The sequence below is a fragment of the Microcaecilia unicolor genome, chromosome 7 (assembly GCF_901765095.1).
Source record: "Microcaecilia unicolor chromosome 7, aMicUni1.1, whole genome shotgun sequence".
In the NCBI taxonomy this organism is placed as follows: Eukaryota; Metazoa; Chordata; class Amphibia; order Gymnophiona; family Siphonopidae; genus Microcaecilia; species Microcaecilia unicolor.
The window spans coordinates 225,950,391-225,972,546 of NC_044037.1; positions in this window are offsets into that span (position 1 = coordinate 225,950,391).

Here is a 22,156-nt window from a genome sequence, read left to right on the forward strand (position 1 = left end):
AGACCTCCTTGTCTACACAAACACAACCTGTCCTGCAATGAAACTATCATTTTTATCAACTTAATGAAATAAAAATATACATGTTTTAATCTCTTTTTATTTCCAAATTTTCAGTATATATCGCATAAAAATACAGAAAAAAACCCATATACAGAATACCTAAAGTATTAGCCAAACTAACATCTCCTAGACCACATCATGACATCATGAGGACGAGAGGAGAAAGTTCAAAGAGAAACAATGCATTGTTGCCATGTAAACACTCTATGGGGCCCTTTTACTAAGCTGCATTAAGCAGCTATGGCGGGTTGTACTGCACAGTAGACATTAGCCCAGGCCCACACTAATGTCTCCTGCACTTAAAAGGCAACCTTTGTGGTAAAAGGCCCACATTAGCTGCCTAATGTGGGAATGAGAAGGAGATGGGTGTGATGGGTTGGTAGAAGTGTGACCAGCTGTGACAGAAGTTGAAATTCTGGATAGGGAGGATAGGGGGAAATGAGAAACAAGGGGAGGAAAGACAGTGGGATTCTGGATGTGAAGTGGGAAAGAACTTTTTGTCCAGTTTTCTATGAGCATAATATTAGACTTTAATACAGTAGCTGAACAGTGTTTTCAAAGCTCGATCAGACCCTGAACCCCCAATGAACAAACCCAACCATCCAACCCGGACTCTGAATCCACTGAATGACCAAACCCTCCCCTCCTCTCCCTGATGTCAGCCTAACCTCCCTGATGACCAAACCCAACTGTGTAAGATCTTGGACATGAATTAAAATGTTTAGCCTTGCCTTAATTGGAAGCAAATGAAGAGGTATCGTATAAGGATTCACACAAATATCATCTTTGCTGCAATATTCTGCAGCACCTGCAGACAGAATATATAATAGTTTGGAATGCTAATCAATATGCTACTAAAATAGTCTAGTGTTGATAGAACCACAGCTTGAGTTACTATCTGCAGATATGTGTCTAAGCAGGATCTAATGTGTCTAAGTTGGCATAATTGTCCATAAATTTTTTTCTCTTCTCATTTTCTTTTTTTTTTTTTAATTTAATTTTTATACATTTTCTACATCTAATGTAATCATCCTATATTGCCTTACTACTTTCAAGCTCTATTTTCCTCTCACACTATCTCCCCTATAATGTGCTTCTCCAGTCACTAACTTGTCTATGCCAGCTCTACTTTCTTAGTCTGTTTGCCCCTTCTTATCTGTCTTCCTCTCCAGGTTCTTCAGATTCATCTTCCTTTGGACCACTTCTGCAGCTCAATCTACTTCTCAAAACTACCCCCCCCCACCCCCACCCCACACACACGCATGCCATTATCCCCTGCTAATTACCTCATCCCTATTTTCTCCACTCTTACGATCTCAGGGAAAGTGAGCCCTTGGACAGCCGCTGGATATCAGCTAGTGGCAGGTGAACCACCCAGGCAGGACAGAGCACAAAGGAAGAAACCAGGCAAGACAGGCTGGAGCTGGAGCTGGAGATAGGAAAAGCTGGAGCTTGAGGCAGGCAGGGCTGGAGCAAGCAGGGCTGGGACTGGAGCTGAAGATGAGCAGGGCTGGGTCTGGAGCTGAGGTCAGGAAAAGCAGGTCAAATCCAAACAGGAGAAACACAAGACCAGGTACGCACAACTAGGCAGGAAACCTTGTTGCGAAGGCAATGCATGAGAATCCTATGGTTCCTTATATAGGCCCTCACTACCTCTGGTGCCCTGGAATAAGGCTCAGAACACACCGAAGAGCACAGCAAGGGCACCAGAGAGAGGCTAGAATACTGGGACTTGGATAGTCTCTGGAGTGAGGCTTGGAAAACATGGAAACGGGCAGCAGAGGCATCAGTGCAGGAGGAATGTAGTGCCAGGGAGGCAGTCTGGAAAAGCCATGGAGGCCGACCACTGGAAGGAAAGGTGAGTCAGGATGCAGGGGCACAACCACAGCCATGACACTTGTCACCGATTCATGTTTGTGCACCTCCAGGCTGTATTCCATATTTCTCTAGTCTCTCAACTGCTCTTCTTTCAGCTATTCCTATTGCCCCCACCAACTCTGCCATATTAATTCTATCATCCTCTTTCCCATCCACTCCCCTCCTGTGTTTCTACTACCATTTTCCTGCTCCTCAGTTCTCTCCTCATAGAAACATGGTAAATAAATCCTAATAAATAATAAATATGTGACCCTAGGGTCATGTGAATGCCCTAGTAGTTGTGTTCTTAGTTAGATCCAATGATGTGGTGTGCTTCATACTGCAGTTGAAGGTAGCCCCCATCCTTGTATAGAGATAACTTAGAAGAACTTTTCTAGCTGGCCTCCCATGTTTGGATGGCCAGGGGAAGAGTTAGAGAGTTTGTAGAGCAAGAAAAACAAGAAAATGTGGTGGGAAATCTTTTCATTCCTCTTTTTTTTTTTTTGCCTCCCAGAAAGCAGGCTTGAGTGCCCAACAGCTAAAAGGCTCAAGCCTTGTGCAGGGTGCATCCTAAGCATTCTTTTGAATGACTTAAGAGTAAAGTAAATCTTGCATACTCTTAACCCCATCATAGCATACCTATTCATACCAAATACATCAGCATGACTCTTATTCTCTGTAATAATTGTGGTGCTTTAGTTTCAAGGCCAATCATCTGGACACTAAAAGCTTGTCCTATATGTCATCAGCTCGCTAGTTTAAAAAAGGAGCTTAGTAAACTAAAGGAGGAATTAGATACACTTAAAGCAGCTTCAAAGACTCCACAAAATCATACTGCTCAGAATCAAACCAAATTCACACCACTGCCTCAAAGGATAAAACCACCTAAAAATAGATGGTTCACAGTAGGCTCAGGCAGAGTTCGTTATGTGACACACAAGCATCCGCCCTCACAAGTGATGCCCCTACAGAATTCTTTTGCACCATTACAGCACTGTGATATTTCTGAAAATAGAACGGATGCAGAAGAAAAAGGAATGAAGGTGGAACAAAAAGATAGGAAGGTACCCAAAGGGTTAAGACACCCCCAAATCACTAAAACACATACCAGGAAATGTAGATGGAATGCAATGACCGCAAATGCTCACAGTCTAAGCAATAAAGTTCATGACCTTCAAGCCCTGATGGTGGAGGCAGACTTAGACATTGTTGCAATCACGGAGACGTGGCTAAATGGTTCCCATGAATGGGATGCAAACATACCAGGCTATAATCTATTTAGGAAGGATAGAGAGGGTCGTAAAGGTGGAGGAGTAGCTCTGTATGTGAGAAATGATATCACGGCGACTGAAATGACAGGGACTTGGGGAAAAGAAGAAGCGATATGGATCACCTTAAAAAGAGATGATAGAACCTCAGTCCATGTGGGTGTTGTCTACAGACCCCCGACACAACTGGAAGAACTAGATAGGGATCTGATCGCGGATATTCAAAAGTTAGGAAAGAAGAGGGAGGTGCTGTTGCTGGGAGATTTCAATCTGCCGGATGTATATTGGAAGGTTCCGTCGGCGAAATCGGAGAGAAGTAGACAGATCATGGATGCTTTCCAGAGTGTTTTGCTCAGACAAATGGTGACGGAACCCACGAGGGAGGGAGCGACGCTGGATCTGGTGCTCACAAATGGGGATAGCATGTCAAATGTCCGAGTGGGTGCCCACCTGGGCGGCAGTGACCATCAAACGGTTTGGTTTGATATGACTGCTGTAGTGGAGGGCAGCCACTCAAAACTCAAAGTCCTGGATTTCAAGCGTGCTGACTTTACTAAAATGGGGGAATACCTGAGGAAGGAGCTGATAGGCTGGGAGGAAGTACAAGAAGTGGAAGGACAGTGGTCCAGGCTGAAAGAAGCTATAAATAGGGCTACAAACCTTTATGTAAGGAAAGTAAATAAAAGCAAGAGAAAAAGGAAACCGATATGGTTCTCCAAGCAAGTGGCTGAGAAAATAAAGGCTAAAGAGTTGGCGTTCCAGAAATACACAAAAACTCAAGAACAGGAACACGGAAAAGAATACCGGAGGAAACTGAAAGAAGCCAAGAGAGAGATACGTCTGGCAAAAGCGCAAGCGGAAGAACAAATGGCTAGAAATGTAAGGAGGGGTGACAAAAGTTTCTTCAGGTATATTAGTGAAAGGAGAATAACTAAAAAGGGAATTGTGAGACTAAAAGATACTGCGAACCGCTATGTAGATAGTGATGAAGGAAAAGCAAATTTGCTAAATAGATACTTTTGTTCTGTTTTCACAGAAGAAAATCCTGGAGCAGGACCACGATGGACTGGAAAAAGTACAATTGATAGTGGAGTGGATACAGCATCATTTACAGAAGAGAGTGTGTATGAACAACTTGTAAAGCTAAAGGTGGACAAAGCCATGGGACCGGACGGGATCCACCCCATGATATTAAGGGAGCTCAGAGAGGTCCTGGCAGGTCCTCTTAAAGATTTGTTTAATAAATCCTTGGAGACGGGAGATGTTCCGAGGGATTGGAGAACGGCGGAGGTGGTCCCTCTTCACAAAAGTGGTGATAGGGAAGTAGCTGGAAACTACAGGCCGGTAAGCCTCACTTCGGTTATTGGAAAAGTAATGGAAGCGATGCTGAAGGAAAGGATAGTGAATTTCCTGGAAGCCAATAAGTTGCAAGATCCGAGACAACATGGTTTTACCAAAGGGAAATCGTGCCAAACGAATCTCATTGAGTTTTTTGATTGGGTGACAGGAGAATTGAATCAGGGACGAGCTATGGACGTAATCTACTTAGATTTCAGCAAAGCTTTTGACATGGTTCCCCACAGGAGGCTTTTAAATAAACTGGATGGGCTGAAGATAGGACCTCAAGTGGTGAACTGGATTAGGAACTGGTTGACGGACAGACGCCAGAGGGTGGTGGTGAATGGAGTTAGCTCGGAGGAGGGAAAGGTGAGTAGTGGAGTGCCTCAAGGATCGGTGCTGGGGCCGATTCTGTTCAATATATTTGTGAGTGACCTTGCCGAAGGGTTAGAAGGTAAAGTTTGCCTATTTGCGGATGATACTAAGATCTGTAACAGACTGGACACCCAGGAGGGAGTGGAAAACATGAAAAAGGATTTGAAGAAGCTAGAACAATGGTCTAAGGTCTGGCAATTAAAATTCAATGCGAAGAAATGCAAAGTGATGCACTTAGGGAATAGAAATCCTCGGGAGACGTATGTGTTAGGTGGCGAGAGTCTGATAGGTTCAGACGGCGAGAGGGACCTTGGGGTGATAGTATCTGAGGATTTGAAGGTGACGAAACAGTGTGACAAGGCGGTGGCTGTATCTAGAAGGTTGTTGGGCTGTATAGAGAGAGGTGTGACCAGCAGAAGAAAGGGGGTGTTGATGCCTCTGTATAAGTTGTTGGTGAGGCCCCATCTAGAGTATTGTGTTCAGTTTTGGAGGCCGTATCTTGCTAAGGATGTAAAAAGAATTGAAGCGGTGCAAAGAAAAGCTACGAGAATGGTATGGGATTTGCGTAACAAGACGTATGAGGAGAGACTTGCTGACCTGAACATGTATACCCTGGAGGAAAGAAGAAACAGGGGTGATATGATACAGACGTTCAAATATTTGAAAGGTATTAATCCGCAAACGAACCTTTTCCGGAGATACGAAGGCGGTAGAACGAGAGGACATGAAATGAGATTGAAGGGGGGCAGACTCAAGAAAAATGTCAGGAAGTATTTCTTCACGGAGAGAGTGGTGGATGCTTGGAATGCCCTCCCGCGGGAGGTGGTGGAGAGGAAAACGGTAACGGAATTCAAACATGTGTGGGATAAACATAAAGGAATCCTGTTCAGAAGGAAAGGATCCTCAGGAGCTTAACCGAGATTGGATAGCAGAGCCGGTAGTGGGAGGCGGGGCTGGAGGTTGGGAGGCGGGGATAGTGCGGGGCAGACTTATACGGTCTGTGCCAGAGCCAGTGGTGGGAGGCGGGACTGGAGGTTGGGAGGCAGGGATAGCGCTGGGCAGACTTATACGGTCTGTGCCAGAGCCGGTGGTGGGAGGCGGGGATAGTGCTGGGCAGACTTATACGGTCTATGCCAGAGCCGATGGTTGGGAGGCGGGGCTAGTGCTGGGCAGACTTATATACACAAAACTAGCACACATTAGTTGTCTTGTTGGGCAGACTGGATGGACCGTGCAGGTCTTTTTCTGCCGTCATCTACTATGTTACTATGTTACTATGTTTTAGTTTCAGGATAAATGTAAACAGAGCAAAACCAGAGAAATATACTGCGAAACAGGAACTATGTCTTTTTCCCCACTCTACCTAGCTGAGGTAGGATTTTGACCAAGGTCTATAAAGAACAAGAAAAGAACAGGAGCTAACAGAGACCTTTAGACCAGTAAGGGGAAGCTGGAGGAAGGACTAGTGCAGCATCCACACCACTGTGAGAGAGTGGAGTACTGAGAGGTGAAAAAGAAGAGAAGCGAGAGGTGAGAGGAAGAGAAGTTCCATAGGAGAAGAAGAGGAGAGGAAGAATCCGAGTTTTAGAATCCAGATCATCAGGAGAGCTGAGAACCATGAACAGAAAGTTTGTCACAAGCACAAAGTTCCAGCATTTTTAATTATTTCCTTTGATTCTCTTCCACTTGAATATAAAGTAATAGAAGAATTAATTTTGCTCACCAAGCACATTATATTTTTAATCAGAGGCATAGTGATTATGGTATTCATGGAGGTGAGGGTTGACTGAAAATGTTGAGTAGGTAAGTGAATACTTCCGGTTAAGACCTGCAGCGGGTAAAAAGCTCCCCCCCCCCCCCCCCCAAAATGGCCATGTGGTAAGTTTGCGCTTGTTGCGCGGCCATTTCGGAGGGAGCACTTACCACCATCCATCAAGGTGGCGGCAAGGGCTGCCATGCTAACCCAGTGGTAACCTGGCAGCATGTGGTGTTGTCTAATTACTACCGGGTAACCCCCTGCGGAAATATTTTAAAAATATTTCTGCTAGCACCAGAAATGCAGTGCATTGGGGGTGGAACTACCGCCGGTACTTGCGTTGGGTCGGCGGTAGTTCTAGATTGCTGCACAGCAACCCTTTAATAAAAGGGCCCCTAAGAGTTGCCATACTGGGTCAAACCAAAGGCCCATCATGCCCAGTATCCTGTTTCCAACTGTGGCTAATCCAGGTCACAGATCCCTAGCAGGATTCCAAAAGTAGCCAGACTCCATGCTGCTTACCCCTGGGAATAAGCAGTGGTCTTCCCAAGTCTACTTTAATAGCAATTTATGAACGTTTCCTCTAGAAACTTGTCCAAACCTTTTGCAAACCCACTAACTGCTTTTGACACATTATCTGGCAATGAATTCCAAAGCTTAATTACGCATAAAGTGAAAAAATATTTCTATTTGTTTTAAATGTACTATTTATACCTTCCTGGAAGGTTCCCCCCATCCCCCCATTTTCCATCCTAGTCCCTCCTCCCTACCTCCAGTTGAATCCTTGACAGAGTGAGACTACCCATTATTTAAGTGACCCTGTGGAGAGGTGAGATTGTGGAGGACAGTGATCAGATCTTCCTCTTCAATTTATGTGTGCTCCAAGTGTCATGGGGGCAGTTGAAACATCGAGCATGAAGCGGGAATCTCCTTTATCCCTGGAGTGTTACATTCAGGGCTTTTTTGAGGGGGTACTTGGGGATACTGAGTACTAGCACCTTTTCCATTGTCTGGTAAAATAGACCCAAGGACCCCAAGTTTTAATGATAGAGCTCAGGCTCTACACACCAATTCTGTTTTGTTATAGATTCTGTGACTGGTTGCAGAGGGCATAGCTATTATGGGGTGGGTCCCTCAGTGATCACCCCACTCCGGCCTAACATTTGAGTACTGGCACCTTTTTTGCAAGAAAAAACACACTGGTTAAATTAATACTTAAGTTGAAGGACTGTGTAACAGATCACGTGTGCAGTAGGTAATGGAAAAGGTAAACACACACTGCCAGAGTCCAAGGACACAAAGTTAAATGCATACATTAATGCTTAATTTCTTTATTAACTGGACTGCTACAAATAATTTCTGGTACTATGAAGCACAGCTCTCCTGAAATTTAGAGGTTTCTAATAGTACCTACTCTCTTTTCCATCTGCCCCTTTTGAAGCTTTCATATATCACCTGCACCTTTCTCTCTTTATTCACCTGTTACTGTACTTTAAGCACAGATCTTATGGGCTAGCAATCTGTCCACCTCATCCCCCTGCTCGTATAAGTTTTGTTTGTTTGTTTGTTTGTTTGTTTTCTTAAGCCTATAATCAATGTCATCTGTCTAGGCAGCCTGTAATGTTCCCTCTCAAAATAGATTTCTCAACACTCTGTTTAAACTTCCTGTGTTATGTATAGTTTCTAAGGATCTTACCTGCTGTTTAAGATCTTTCATTTTATCTTTCTTTAGTCTTTTTGTGTTTTATTTTTATTAAAGAATTTCAATTTACTAATCAAGTAATACACAAGTCTAGAGGAAATAACCATTTTCCAAACAGAAATAATACAAAGACAGAAAAACAAAATACAGCATCAAGTCCACAAAATTAAGAAGAGTCCAAAAGGAAAATTCAAAAGAAAATTGTTAACATTAAAGAAAGAAAATCTAACTGTGTGTACACTTGTCAGGATTCTCTTTCATAGTGAATCAAGGTCCAGGACTCTACGAATGAAGGCATTGGGAGGTCCTTTTACTAAGCTGCGGTAAAAGGGGCCCTGTGCTAGCAGCATTGGCCATTTTTGCTGCACGCTGAGGCCCTTTAGTTTACAGTGGGTAAAAAGGCCAAAAAAAAAAACCCAAATGGCCATGCGGTAAGATTGCACTTAATGACACCCACTGGCATTAAGGCATAATGGCAGTAAGGGCTCCCACGCTAACCTGGTGGTAATCCCCTGTGGAGATATTTTTCAAGTATTTCCACTAGTGACGGATATGCTATGTGCTGGGGGTGGAACTAGCGGCAGGCCCTGCATTTGGCCAGCAGTAATTCCAGATTGCCACATGGTAAACCCGTGGTGGGCTTACCGCTGCTTTGTAGGCTGGTTAAAACAAAAACGTAACTACTCTGTACTTTATAATGCATATACAGGGATATTTCAGAAAAAAAGAGGGCTCCAAGCTGAAGCAGTCCTGGTCGCAACAATAAAAACTGCCATCTTCATCTAAAACTCCTTCCTTCATCCTTGAGTTTCCATAGTGACATCAAGAAAAATACCAACAGTATTGTACTTCTAATAAATAAAACATCACTACGTTTAAATGTGTCTTTCCCATGTGCTAAGGCCATTTTTTTCCACGGCTATAAAAATGGCCATGTGCTGGGAGGTCACGTGATGCGCTAGGGGGCTCAGGACGTGTTTTCTGTGCTCTCTGAGGCTCCTCCGTTAATCTTCACCAACTAACTGATTAAAACTTAGAATTTCGGTCTTAACTTGACAGCGGATCAACAAGAACTCCTCATGGATAAATTTGTGGAACCGCAAATCAAAAGCCTACCCGCTAGAGGCGCGAAGAAGGAAAAAGAAAAAACCAAAGCGCTGAACGGCGACGAAGAGCATGCTAAGAGCGATAACGCTACTTTTACCCCGAAGCAATTAAAGCAACTCACGGAGGCGGTGGGGCTAGCGCTGGCTCCAAAATTTGAACAGCTGGCGTCCCAGATCGCTACGTTGACGGCCTCACAGGCGGATACCACGGGCCGCACAGGAGAACTAGAGCGACGGGTCTCGGAGCTGGAGGACACGTGTACAGCTAATGCGGCGCAGGTGAAGAAACAAAATGGCACGATCGAGCAACTGCTAGCGAAAATCGATGATCTAGAGAATAGGTCGCGCCGAGGAAACCTACGAATTGTAGGGCTCCCAGAGTCGATTGGAGACAGATTCCTAGCCACGGAATTAGAACAGTGGCTGAAGAGAGAGTTCGCGCTCTCGGACAGCATGGGCCCATTATGCCTCGAACGGGCTCATCGTGTGGGGCGCCTCCAAGATGGCCGCCAGGCCCCACGAGTAGTCCTTGTTAAAATCCATAACTACCTACACAAGGAGGAAATCCTGCGCGGATATCGGCAGAAGAGGGAATCAACTAAATATGATGGAAGGCTGATCCGCATATTTCAAGACTACTCCACTGCACTGCAGGAACGAAGGAAACTATTTAACCCTATATGCCAGAAGCTACATGGACAGAAAATTAAATTTATGCTTCTTTACCCCGCGGTATTGAAAATCAAGCAAGGCAATGGGTGGAAAGCATTTAATAATGCGGATGAAGCACACAACTTTGTTCAACACTTAGATACTGCACCAGATAGTGGGCTGGAGGCTGTGACAGAAACCTGAAAGTCAACTCATGTGTGCAACTGGAGTAAAGCGAAGGTATTGGTAGAATGTGAGAACTGAGACTTTATAAAAGACTGAGATATTGTGATTGTTGGTGTGGAGGGACGGGGGGGCCTCTAGCATGGAAGTGACCTTTATTCAACTGCTAGTCAGGAGAATATGGTTCTTGGATGGGTAAAAGAGGAAGGGGGGAAGGGAGGAAAGAGGGAGGGGGGTGGGGAACGAGGGAGGGAGGGAGGGGTGGGATTCTCTTCAGGAAGTATACAAAGGATAATAAAAGGGCAGGCTGCAGTCAACATCTATAGCTATTGGAGTACAACATTCCCCGGGGGGAGGGGCTGGGCCTCCTGGGGTTTCCTTACGGTGAAACGTCAGCAAACTTCACAGATTAACTTAATCCCATAGGGTCCCAGTGAGGCTGATGTCTTGGAATGTGTCTGGGATTTCTTCCCCGATTAAACGGGCCAAGATATTAGCCCAGCTGAAGCGCCACAAGGCCTCAATTGCATGTCTACAGGAGACGAAGTTGAGCGATAAAGAACATGAGAAGCTAAAGCAGCAATGGGTGGGAGAGTGCTTTTACTCATCATCTGGGGTAAAAAGAAGTGGTGTTGCGATTTTGATTAGGAGGGGTGTCCTGTGCCAGCCCAAACTGATATATAAAGATCGGGAGGGTAGAGTGGTCCTGATCCGCCTGACAATGTTCGGACAACAGTTGTATTTGTGTGCGGTGTATGGACCAAATGTATATTCACCCCTGTTTTTTCAATCTCTGGTTTCCCTGGGCCTACGATACTCTGATGCACCCTGGGTGTGGGCGGGAGATTTCAATCAGGTATTGGACCCAGAGGTGGATAGATCCGGGGGAACCCTGCGAAGTGAGAGAAGGGGAGAGAGGGGGCTATCGGCTCTGTGCCAGTCCCTAAATTTAGTAGATCCATGGAGGCTGTTTCATCCATCCACAATAGATTTCACTCACCAGTCTAGGGTTCATCATTAGTGGTCTAGGCTGGATTATATTCTGGTGCAACGTCCCTTGTTCTCTCAAATTACTCAGGCTGAGATTGGCCCTATGGAAATCACTGACCATTCCTTGATCTGGGCAGAATTACAGTTCAAGGCTCCCGGGGAACAAACACACTATTGGAGATACCCCGCTTATTTACATAAAGACAAAAAATTTAATGAATATGTAAGGTCTCAATGGGAACAATACATCCTAAACAATCAAGACTCCTGTGATTCCCCAGTAATTCTGTGGGAAGCCTCGAAAGCAGTTTTGCGGGGGGCCATCATTGCATATATGAGTGCTAGAGTAAAGAGACTAACGGCGGGAATAATTAGACTAGAACGCACCTTACGTTCAGTAAAGGCACAATATTTGCAGAACCCCTCTCCGGAAGCGAGTGATTTACTGTCCTCAACGAGAGTTGCTCTGAATTCCTTAATCCATGAGCAAACCCAAAGGAGACTAACAGTAAGGGGATTTAATTACCGTAGATATGGGAATAGACCCGGAAAACTGTTAGCACAAATGGCGAGAGTACGCAGTCAGAGAAAATTGATCGCATCAATATTGACTCCCCAGGGGGACAGGATCCAATCCACAGAGGGGATTGCCCAGGTGTTCCATGACTATTTTTCTAGATTATACGCAGGTGGGGGAGAATTCACAGATATGGCGGTGGAAGACTATCTGGTAGATGCGGGGTTTCCCCGCCTTTCTCCCCTAGCCCAGAGAGTCCTTACGGGACCGCTGCGGGCACAAGAGGTTCAGAAAGTGCTGAAGTCTCTCCCCCTGGGCTCCGCCCCGGGTCCCGATGGGTTTTCAGCTGAATACTACAAAACTCTGCCCCCCCAGTTTATAAGCACTTTTATTGGCTATTTGGAAGAAGTGATAGACCGAGGAGAGCTACCCTTGGGGAGCAATGAAGCTTTAATTACCTTAATCCCAAAGCTGGGCAAGCCGAGCGATAGAGTGGAATCATACAGACCCATCTCCCTTATTAATGTGGACCTTAAAATCTTGGCCCGGGTCTTAGCAGATCGGTTAGCCCCCTTTATGAATACATTGATTGGGGAGCACCAAGTGGGATTTATGAGGGATAGAAACTCAGTGCTAAATGTACGCAAAGTTCTTTTGACAATTGCACACTGCCATGCCAAAGATATTGATCTGCTGCTAGTCAGCCTGGACGCCGAAAAAGCGTTCGACAGAGTGCGGTGGGATTATTTGTTCCAAGTACTATCATATGTGGGAATAGGAGGCTGGTTTCTAGAAGCAATTAAAGTACTGTATAGAGAACCTGTAGCCAAACTTCTGATTAATGAAACAAGGTCCCCTCCACTGCGGATCAGAGCGGGTACCAGACAAGGATGCCCCCTTTCCCCTTTATTATTTTTATTATATGTAGAGCCATTACTGCGCACTTTAGAGAAAGATCCAGATATATGTGGGGTGTCTCTCCCGGGTCAACGGGTAAAAGTCCTATCTTTTGCGGACGATATCCTACTAACTTTGACCCATCCCCAACGGTCTCTCCCTAGGGTCCTAGCCGCTATTGACGAGTTTGGATTGTATTCAGGTCTTAGTTTGAATCTGCAGAAATCCACAGCACTCCCATCTAAAGCAGAGATTCAGTTGAATTGGGAGGGCCCTTTCCCCTTACAGTGGGCACAGGAGGAGGTGACTTACTTGGGGGGTAAGGATTCCCGTGGATTTGCATTCACTATATTCACGAAATATGGCACACCTGAAGAGGCGGGTGGCCCGGTCCCTCCAGGGTTGGCAAGACCTTCCAGTCTCATTGATGGGCAGAGTAGCACTCTATAACATGGTCCTATTCCCTGTGTGGATATACGCTTTCCAAACCCTACCTATGTTTCTGACCGCTAGGGATGAAAAATGGTTGAAGTCAAAGTTAAACTTATTTTTGTGGCAAGGGAAACGGGCGCGCATGACCATAAGCAGAGCCATCCTCCCAAGAGCTAAGGGGGGACTGGGATTGTTGGATCTTCGCTTGTTCTCTGTGGCAAGTAACATGCGCCACATATCGGACTGGTTTAGATCCACTAACCACTTCTCCCTTGCAACGGCAGAGACTAGCTGGTTGGGTTCCCTACATTTTTCAAATTGGCTACATCAGGGCCAGAGATCATCCTCGAGTTTGGGAATGGTGGGCCCAGTGCTTTGCCCATTGCGACAGGCTTGGAGATGGTTATGTAAGTTTTTTAGTCTTAATAAATCGACCTCTCCCTTGTTATCGCTACGGGGCAACCCGGAGTTCCCAGTGGGAGACACCTCTAGAACATTCCGTGAATGGGAGGCCAGGGGAATTTCCTTTCTGCACCAGGTGCTAACAGATAAGGGTGAGATTAAACTGCTTCCTGAAATCAGTAGAGAGTTTCATTTACACAGGCAAGATACATTTGCATTTTTACAACTCCAACACTATGTGCACTCTTTGCCCAAGAAAGACTTATCCATGGAAGTGTATGAATGCTTTAATTTAATGTTTGGACTTGATGCACAACTACGGATCCCCTTGAAATACTTTCATGCGCACTTAAGGGACCATCTGCACTCTTCGGATTTCGACCGGGTGGCACAGCAGTGGACGGTGGAATTGTCTACACAAATAACCCCGGAGATCACTAAGACTATCTTGGCTGGAACATATAAATTGACTGAAAATGTAAGCTGGTGGGAAATTCAGTACAAGTTTATTTTTCGCCTGCACATCTCTCCCAGGAGAGCATTTCGGGCTACTTTGTGTGAATCAGACCGCTGTCGCAAATGTGGGAAAGAAAATGCCCATTTAGGTCACATGTTCTGGACTTGTCCTGTTATTCAACAATTCTGGATAGCCTTGGCGTCACACGTCTCGTCTATGTGGCAGGTGAGATGGCGACATACTCCCACTCAATTATTCGGAGACTATACAATACAAGGACAATCTAAGCCAGGCTTACGTGCCTTCTTACATAGATCTCTATTGATGGGGAAAAAAACAATCTTACAACACTGGATGACATCGGACTCCCCCAATCTAGCCCAATGGCGTTCATTCATGATTTATATGTGCTCATTCGAACGCAGTGGGATTGCAGACTTGGCAGGGACTAAGGGAGACCTCTTTTGTACAGCCTGGGCACCCTTTTGGGACACATTGACTTCAGTAGCCCGCAGCAGAATCTTAAATTCCTGAAGATGGGAAGGGGAGGGGGGAGGATGGGGTAGAAATGGGAGGGGGGGGGAGAAAATGTTGTAAACGTTGAAATCTTGGTACTTGTATAAGAAAAGACAGGCCAATTTCGTACTTGTAATTTTTCTTTCTCATGACTTGTGTCCTGTTCTTGAACTTTATGTTAATAAAGATGAGTTATAAAAAAATAAAAAAAAATGGCCATGTGCTGTTACCATTAGTAGGTGACCAGTTTTAAAAATTACCACAGGAGCACTTACCTCCACCTATTTAGGAGATGATAAGGGCCCTTGCATTAAATGTGTTAACCAGTTAGTATGCAGTAATATAGATGCACTAGCTAGTTAGTGCAGGAATGCCCTCTCTCTGCCCCTGACAAGCCCCCTCAAAAAAAATTACTAAAAAGCAATAATGCATGGTTAGCACATGCACATGCCAAAACTAGTGTGGGGTACTTTTTCTGCTGTGTTAGGCACACATTAGCACCTAATACATCTTAGTAAAATGACCCCTTAGTACTGTAGTATATTTAAAATAAACAGGAGAAAATATAGTCCAGTTCTGGTCCGGGAATCCAATATGTGTATCCTCTCTCAGAGCCTGAGGTCTGTGTGACAGGAAAGAATAAACCAGACACCAAAATATATATGAATAAAGCTTTAGGAGAAGCAGTTGCCTTGCTCAACTGACTTCTGACTTCTCTTCTAAACTCTGGCTTTTTATTAGCAATAGTCAAGCATGACTGCGCATTCCATACATGATTACAAATTTGGTGAACAATATACTTCCCTCTTTCTCACACATTGCTTGCAACATTTACAGCTCACCTTATCTTCTTTGGCTAGACTACATACACATTTCCTCCTTTACGCTTTGTTTGTTTCTCAAGGATCTGTATAGTACATTCTGGTTCAGCAATTACAGATTACAGATAATATTCACAATGTGTTCCCTCCAAGGTTGCTGCTCTCATCAAATGAAGAATTTAATAATAATTCTTTATATGACTGACACAAACTCTCCATTTCTCCTTGGTCTCTTACTGGACCCCACTGACACAAATTCTCCACTTTCCCTTGGTTCCCTACTGGACCTCTTCCACAGTCCCCCCTTTGATTCTGTCCAGAATCACACATAGGAAGCCCATTACTGTAAGCAAGAGGCCACACAGCCAGGCAATATTAGGAAGACAGCTAGCAAACCAATCAGAAATACTTGAGAAAAAAAACATATTCCCTGCTATAGAGTGCTGAATGCTAGAAGACAAATTTCTAAGGTCTTCAAGTTTCTATTCGATGAAGATAAAACAACACATTCCCTCATCTTCCTCGTACTCATGACTGGCCCTAAGGAGCAAATAATCAATGATCAGGCGGTTTTGGATAACTGTTTTCCTCAAACAATGGGTTTCCTGGGTCAAGGCTGTAATAAGTAACATTAATAGTTTTAGCTAAGCCAGAAGCAAGATTGGTTAATTCTATATATACATGTACACCAACCATGGAAGTGGGTAAGAAAAGAGTTCCAGCTTCAGAAAACAGATGTACTTCAGAGTAACAGTTGGAGGAAAATTAGGTGGTGTGTGATCTAGGGGGGGAGGGGGTTATGAGCATGACCAGAAGAGGGCCACCTCAAAAGGCCGCAGTGGTAAGTCTTCCAATAGTGCAAAGTGCCCCTGAGGCAGTAGCAGGAAGATATGAGAAAGCCACTCTTCCATACAAAGGAACCAGCCAATGGGTAAATACATAGGAGAATAAGCAAATGACACTAAAGAAGTTGTATTGCACAGAAGACCAAGATAGATTACATTAGTAATATAATTAGATTAATTTAAAAAGAAAGCAATCAGCTGCAGTGGTAACAGTAACAAGAGATATGGAATAGCTGATCATTAGTGTAAACGGAGGGTGTGTTAACAGTCCCTAGATTATAGAGTAATCTACAGAATGTGAAATCCTCACAATTAGACAACCTATTAATTCGGGTAATTTCCTGAACAGTGCAGAAGGAAATGAAACAAGTTGCTAGGGTTGCACTTGAAGTAAGTGTGCTCCAAATACAAAAAGCCAGATGTATTGTGGGGGTTCCTTTGACATCTGGTATCTCAATTTGCAATTCAGCATTATTCTAGTTAATAATAACAGAAGATATACATTAATTACCTACTTTTTGGAAGGGCAACTTTCATTTTTGAAAGTTTTGATAGGGCCAGTAGAATGGGATATACTAACTTTGCAGATACCTAAAGTGATAAATGTTACTCATTTTTTTTTTTTATGTTACTCATTTTTTAAAGACGTAATTAGTCCATTCTGGAGGCTGAAATTTTGCAGGATTATGCAGTTGATATCCCTCAATCTTGTGGTATAAATAAGTTACATACCCTACCTTTGGTACCTATTCACTCAGCAGGTCACATATGTATATATACACACACACATACCAGGGGCGTAGCCAGACAGCAGATTTTGGGTGGGCCTAGGCAAGAAGTGGGTGGGCACCAAATGTTCTCTCCCCCACCCCCACACCAAAAACATATCTCAGCTGATGGGAAAATGCTTCTCTCCAGTCTCCACCTTGGTAGTCTGCAGCAGGCATGCGCTGAAAGCTGAGCATGTGAGGGTGCCAGTATTGTGGAGAGCAGCATTTTCATTACCATCCATGTGCTACTGTTGGTTGGGCCTGAGCCCTAAGTGGCTACGCCACTGACACATACCCATCTGGGGTGGATAGGCAGGGTGTCAAGCATGGAGAGGGGGTGCCACACATGGAGGGAGGGGTACTACATTGCAATTTTGAATAAATCTGTGAGTCTGTGAGTCCAAAAAAGAAAAGAGGGGTGCTGAAAATTACCCTTGCCCTGGGCACTATTCTGTCCAGCAGACAGCAACTGTTTTGATATCTGGTCATACATGTATAAAATGTTATGGTCTGAAGAAAGGAACTGAGTTACCTGTGAAGGCACAGACCTAGGAAAGGAACAAAAATACTATTGCAAGTTCAACTGGTTGCTTGGTCTAGGACACGGTGCAAGCAGCATCAAACATCTTTGATTCAAGATACATTTTCATTAGCAATGGTGGGCCTGATATTCAGCCTGCAGCAGTCAGTGTTTTTTAAGGCACTGTCCGCCATAGGCAGAATTTGAACCAAATATTCAATGCCAGGCTTAATCCAGACAACAGCACTGAATATCCGGGTTTTGCCTAGCTGTCAGAAGTTATCTCTGAGTGCCAGACGATATTCAGCAGATACTGCCACAGTGTTCTCTCTGAATTTTCAGCAGCACTCTCTGGTTATGTGTCACTGAAAATCTGAGGATCAACCAGTCAGTGAGAGAGATTCAGGTAGGAGACTCAATTACCTGGTTACTCAGCGCCAGTACCTGGATAACTATCTGAGCAAGTCAAGAAAGCATTGTTCCTTCTGAGCTGAGTGGGATTCCTCCACCTACAGTTCTGGCAGTAGGGGGTGCTGTTTCACTATCACATTTTTAATAGTGAGGGACAGGCAAGCTCTGCAGGACTCCAGGGAAACTGTCTTTCCCTAATGATTAAAAACATGACATTGAAATGCTGCCACTCCCACCCCCACTGGCAGTAATGCAGGTGGAAGATTCCCGCTCAACTTAGAGGGAACAGTGCAGGAAAACTATTTCTGCAGTTTTGCTTGCCTGGCACTGAATAATTACGGTGCCCAGATATGTTCTGGGTCCATTCCCAGACCTTTCTGGCATTAACCAGATAGTGCTGTGGTGGTCTCTGGATTTTCAGAAACACTATCCAGTTACATACTGCTGAAATTCCATGGGATCACCCAATCAGCAAGAGATAATTAGATAAGAGCCTCACTTGCCCAGTTATCTCCCATTGAATATCTGTCCCAGTGATTTTATAACACTTCATAAGAACTTTAACAAAGCTATACCTTCTATATTTATCTCATTTTACTTCTTCCACTACCAGCCTGCTATGCCTAGCAACCAGGAGACCCAACCCCTTTCCTGATGATCATGACTTAGAGCTAATAAAATGTATGAATATTTTCTGTTGTTAAGCAACCTCATTTTTGTTATTCTTAGGTGTATCTCCTGTGCCTAGTCTCCTCACTTCCCTAAATAGCATTTTCTTTGTATGAGAAACGTTTAGCCTTTTAACACAGGGAACACAATTAACATAGGTAACAAGTGTTTTATCAGTATTAATAGGCAGTATGTAAATTGCCTTCCCTCAATGATACTTCATTTTATTCCATTTATTTCTTGCATACCTCACTCCTAGTACAAGTACTGCCTAGTGCAGTTTGCAATAAGTCCAAACACTCAGTAATTGAAAACAATTTCAGATTAACATCTTACATTAGAATGCAATTCAAAGTCTATCCCTCCAGAGATGTCTATGCCCCTCCCCCTTCACAAAGTCTTATTTTCAGCCACACTGAGTGGAGGGGTTCTCAAGGGCATGTTTAGGTTAAAGGACATTCCATAGAAATGGAATTTTCTAACCTTCTCATGCAGCAGAGATCTACCTATAACAAAAGCGTATGCAAGTTACAGCACCTACTTTATACCCATGGGAAGTTTCCAAGTAAAAATATGTATGTATGTTTACTTTGAAAACTGGTACAGAGCCCATGGGTCTAGCTTGAGATAATCTTCCACATCTCCTTCCTTTGCAGATCTGCTCTTCTTCTACGTACCCCTGATCCCTTTCCCTCTCTCCTCCATTCCCAGCATACCCCCAAAGAAAAGTAAAGGATCAAATAATGTAGAAGAAATGCCAGAAAATTACATTTTTATAAAATCATTTTAAAATGACTAATATAATATGCAAATATTTGCAAACCTTTGCTGCCAAATCTTGAAAACTCTTCTGCAAGAAACCAGGGATTGTGGGTATAGTGCTATCTGGCTGTGTGAATGGCTTTAAAACTGCCTTTTCACAAGTGCTCTCCCTTCTTGTCATTACTACACAAAAAGCCAGCCTCAACTCCCTTCCTCTGCAGAGTAATCTATTTATATCCTCCCAACTATTTAAACTCAATAAGCTCATACACCATCTAAGCCTCAGTAAACTTATAGAGTGTGCTCTGCTCTTACAACCGCCTTTAAGAACTTCCCCAAACTAAAACAAACTTATTCTTCAACAACTTCCTATAACTTATAATTAGAATGTACAGGCCCATTCACAGAAAGGTCATGACCGAATTATTCATCTAAGTACTGTTTTCTTGGTAATCCTTAATCACAAGTGGACTTCCAGTAAACAATGAACTGGTCTGGGGCTCTGAATTCTTCTTTCTGGCACACCTATTTCCAGGCTCTCATCTCTATACTTTCATATCAACAGTACAATTCATAAAGTAGAAGCTTTATACCATTTCATTCTTATTTTTTTTTCTAGTTACTGTGATCTCTGCGGGGGTGATCTACCAGTTTTGAAGCTAAACTGGAAACCAATGCAAAAAAAAATGGCTAAAATGTTTACTATTTACTCCTGGGAAAGGATGTATTTTGGTGTAAATTGCAAGCAAATCAGCATATAATAAAGGAAATCAGAGCTGCCCCTCTCAAAGCTTTTGAATACATTAACTGCTTTCTTTTTCTATGCATGATTCATGAGGAGGGGTATTTTCGATATGATGTCTAAATCCGATTTTGGATATTTTGTTTTAAAAAAAAATCCCCAAATCCAGCAGCGGTCATTTTCAACCACAAAAACATCCAGTTTTTTATTTTGAAAATGGCCATTTGCTAGACATTTTTGTGCTCAGAGCATCTATCTTTCAGAACCATTTTCGGGAAAAAAAAAAAAAAACCATCCAAGGGGAAAACGCACAAAAACAAGCCACTGGGATGTATGGGGGGGGGGGGGGGGGAGCATTCTTTGTAGCCTAGTAACACAGACATCCCAGGAAGGAAAGCATTGGGGCACCCTAGGGGGCACTACAGTAGATTAAAGGTCTGAGTAACATATTTCATTGTTACCCCCTTATATTGTATAGGGAGCCCTCTAAACCCCACCAAAAACCTACTGTACCAAAGTATACACTACTTCAATAGCTGTTATGCCTGCAGGTGTCACTTATATGTAGGTAGAGTAGGTATTTAGTGTTTTTTTAGAGGGCTCATACTTTCCACCACAGATGAACCAGTTAGAGTGGGAAATGGGCCCGCCTGGGTCCCCCTTCTCTACAGTTCCACCCAAAATATGCCCCCAACATGCCCTCTTGAAATTTGGATGAACTATGGAGCAAAATGTCTAAATTCAGGGTGTCAAAAATTGCAACTTGGATGTTTTTGAGAGAAAAACGTCCTTCTGCCACCTTTATGATGTTTTTTGGACATTTTTTTATTTTGATAATAGGCCCCATTATCTCTCTCTCTCTCTTTTTAATGATATGCAACACTGTTTGCTTGATGCCTGCCCCCTACAGAAAAAAGAGGGGGAAATGACCTAAGTACTTCAGGGCTGAGCTAAATCTCTGGATCAGAAGCCAAAAATTCTGCTTACACTGTCCTCCCTAAACAGACTCATTTGCATACGATCTGAATCAGTTATTCACCCACATTCCATAAGATTCACTTGCTACTGGATTAATGTTACATCAGTGCCACAGGGAGAACTTAAAGGGGTCCTTTTACCAAACAGCAGAAAAAAAAATTGCCTTTGCAGGCCCTTACGTGGGTCATTCCCCCATGCTAAGACCATTTTAATTGCTAGGTTAAAATGGCCAAAATTCTTATTTTTGGTATTAATAGTCACATGCTAATTTTGCCATTTGAGCATGGCAGTTAATCAGGTTAGTATGTGAGTTCTTACCACCAGTGGCATAGCTACGGAGGGCCACGGGGGCCTGGGCCGCCCCAAACTGGTTTGGCTGGCGGAGGTCCCCAACCCCCACCAGCTAAGGCGTTTGTCCCGCACTGGTCTTACATTGCCTGGCACCCTCCTGTTTGTCAGCACCATGCACACTCATTTTAATGAAACTGAGCATGCTCGCGCATGCTCAGTTTAATTAAAATGAGCATACACGGCGCTGAAAACAGGACAGGGCGCCTGTGGTGGTGGTGGTGGGAGCAGCGGTGGCGAGGCAGAAGTGGTACTTTCCAGTGGTGGCAGGGGGGAGCAACGGTGAGGCAGAAATAGTACTTTCCAGTGGCGGCGGGGTGGGAGCAATGGTGGCGGCAAGGCAGAAGCAGTACTTTCCAGTAGCGGCGTAGGGAGCAGCAGCGGCGGCAGGGGGAGAGCGAGCGGTGGTGGAGGGGCAGAAGTGGTGGTGGGAGGGCAGCAGCAGAGATGCGGGCCAAAATGTGCCCCCCACCTTGGGCTCTGGCCCCCCTCTCATCGAGGTCTGGCTACGCCCCTGCTTACCACCCATTATGTAGGTGGTAAAGGCTCACAAACTAAGCATGAACTAATCAATTAGTGCACGGCAATGTGGTTGTGCTAACCAATTAGTGCAGAACATGCCCACTCTCCGCCCCCAGACGTGCTCCCTGGGTCAAAAAATAAATGTTATTTTTTTTAGCCTGTGGGTAGTGTGTGCAGGTTGTACAATTACTGCAGGTTTGTCTCAGTGTGCCATGTTTTGCTATGGGAAGCAAGAGTCAGTGCTTACTGCAGGGTTTTAAA